Source organism: Gossypium arboreum, chromosome 8, assembly GCF_025698485.1.
Source record: "Gossypium arboreum isolate Shixiya-1 chromosome 8, ASM2569848v2, whole genome shotgun sequence".
Classification (NCBI taxonomy): Eukaryota; Viridiplantae; Streptophyta; class Magnoliopsida; order Malvales; family Malvaceae; genus Gossypium; species Gossypium arboreum.
Window position 1 is genome coordinate 84,594,764 of NC_069077.1, and position 2,763 is coordinate 84,597,526.

Below are 2,763 nucleotides of genomic sequence, written 5' to 3' on the forward strand. Positions count from 1 at the left end.
ACGCAAAGGTTGAATATTTTGCTATGTTGGGACGGCAAGAGTTGGTGTCAGTTTTAAACTCTGGTGATGGAGGGATCCCACATCGGGTAGCTAACATAAGAGTAGATGGAGAGCTGGCTTTAAATAGAGTAAACCATGAGAAGTGTAGGCATACCCTTCTTAGCTGATCCCTTTTGCTTTGTGACGTGTTCGTTTGGGTTGGGCATCAGCTAAGAGTGTTCGGAGCGCGGATTAACTGCAGTCTCCTAACAGGTGTGTATTTCTCATTACTCTAGCAGTAGGACGGCTATTTCAGGCCACGATGGGCTGAAATGGGCCATGTGGTCCCAATGGGTCCGTAGGCCCAAGTGGATAAGTTGTAGAATTACTGAAATACCCCTATAAGGTAGGACTACCGATTTAACCCTGAAGGGTAAAATGACTATTTTGCCCTCGTATGCGTAAATGACTAACTTGTGTGATGATTGGGTTAGTTGGACGTGGATTTATGTTAGTTATTGTTAATTCGTAAGTCTAATGTGTTAGTGATCGATTGTAGGATTATCATGTGGGAGATATCGTCATCAATCGTCATCAACCTGTGTGTAAACGACACCTCCCTTAAACCGAATCGGTAAAAGCCAAATACCAAACGTTGGTATTTTAGAACTCACGAGCGTCGCGGCGCGCCATGAGACAGCTTGTTAATGAATATGGTGCATTTGGATGATTAGAGTGCGAGTGTGCATTTTCGCACAACGATATTTTTGGCTTAATGGGCCAATGGGCCAACGGCCCACTTTGGTAAAAAGACGAGGTAAGTACATCCGATTACTTGGTAAACGTTAGAATGAGCATGAAACCTTAGCAATAGGAAATAATCATGAAATACCCTTATGCATGCAAAATTATGATTTTACCCTAGGGTTATTTTTTTTTTGAAAAGCATGATGTTCTGTTTCTGTATACGTATGCCATGACATATTATTTATGTTGCATGGGACATGGGTTTATTGATGGAGGAAGCGTTCTAGCAGCCTCGTTGTAATCTGGTGGCCTCGCCACATATATCTGTTATGGTGACTTCGTCATAATATCTGGCAGCCTCGTTGCAATCTGGTGGCTTTGCCACATATATATATTTGTTCTGGTGGCCTAGCCACAATATCTGTATCTGGTGACTTCGTCACAATATCAGGCAACCTCGCTACAATTTCTGTGGTGTGTAGCGGTTGGGTGGGTCGAGTAGTCTCCCCACATGGTGTAAGGCTGGTACGAGGGTGTTATGGATGGCTCTGGGTTGGGATTTCTGCATTCATGATATATTTGTTCTATATCTGCTATGGGCCTATGGGTTTCATTCTGATTTCTGTACTGGGCCAAGGCCCAGATAAGCCTGACTCTAAGGTTTGATCTGTTTTGGGCTATGGTTTGGTTATGTTACACATGAGTTTACCGAACTCACCCTTTATTTTCATCTGTGCAGGAAATCCCCAACCATAGTGGGCTTGGAGCTGTGAGGGATTCGGAGTGGCCACATCATCTGCAAAGTTGGTTTTTCTAAGTTAGTTTATTTTTATTATTTTTATATTCTAATTTAATTTTGGGTTTTAAGTTGAAATAAGGCTGCTATTTAAATTTCGTTTTTCGCTATGGTTTTATTTTCTAATTATATTTATACTATGACGAAAATGCTAGTGTTAGGCTACGGGTTTTCAAAATTAATGAACGTTTTCAAGACTCAACAAGCACAACAAATGGATAGCCTAAAGATTGATAAACCGGCTTTTCATTCAACCGCTGTGTTTTCAAAGACCACCCCAATCACTTAAACCAACAAATGCATACTAAGTCGTAAGTCCATGTGACATGTTAGATCTGGCCATAACATCTGGGCCGGGTTTGGGGTGTTACATTTAGTAGTATCAGAGCCAAGTTGCAACAACTCGGTTGTGGAACGGGTTTAAAAATGAGAGATTGTAAAGAAACACTAAATAAAGTTTTCGAAAATCATTTTTTTTTGGAACTTGATTATAAATTGTTTTCGAGAATGTTTCCAATATTTTCTCTTTACAAATAGATGATTTTAAAGATTAGAATCGGTTTTCTAAAATTAGGTGTTTTAGAAGGTAGCACACCGAATCTCCGGCCCAAGTCTGTAAGTTTTCTGAGCCTTTCTGGTTGTGTAACACCCCTAACTCGAGACCGACGCCGGTGTCGGACACGAGGGGTTAACGGCCAAACCCTCTCAAGATACCAACCAGTTTGACATTACCAGTCAGGCTGGAAAACTGCATCACCGTCGCCTTAAAAATCATATCTCGAGTTTCAAAACTCGGAAACTGGTTTCGTAAATTTTCCCTGAATTTAGACTCATATACCCATCCATGTATTTATTTTTAGAATTTTTGGTTGGGCCAATTGGTACAGTTTATTAGTTAAAGTCACCCATGTTACAGGGACCGACTGCTCTGACCTTCGCGCGTTACAACTTGAATATCTCCCTGTACAGGGCTTTAATACTGGTGCCGTTTGTTTCTAATGAAACTAGACTCAAAATGGAATCTTTACATATAAGGCATGACTCCTAGTTCTTTCTGGATAATTTATGGTAAATTTTCAAAGTCGCGACAGGGGACCCAGAAACCGTTCTGGCCCTGTCTCACGAGAACCTTAATATTTCTCAGTATACCGCTCATATGGTCGTTTCGTTTCATCCATATAAAAATAGATTTATCAAGGTTCAGTTCCATAATTTACTCACTATTTAATTCTACTTCTACT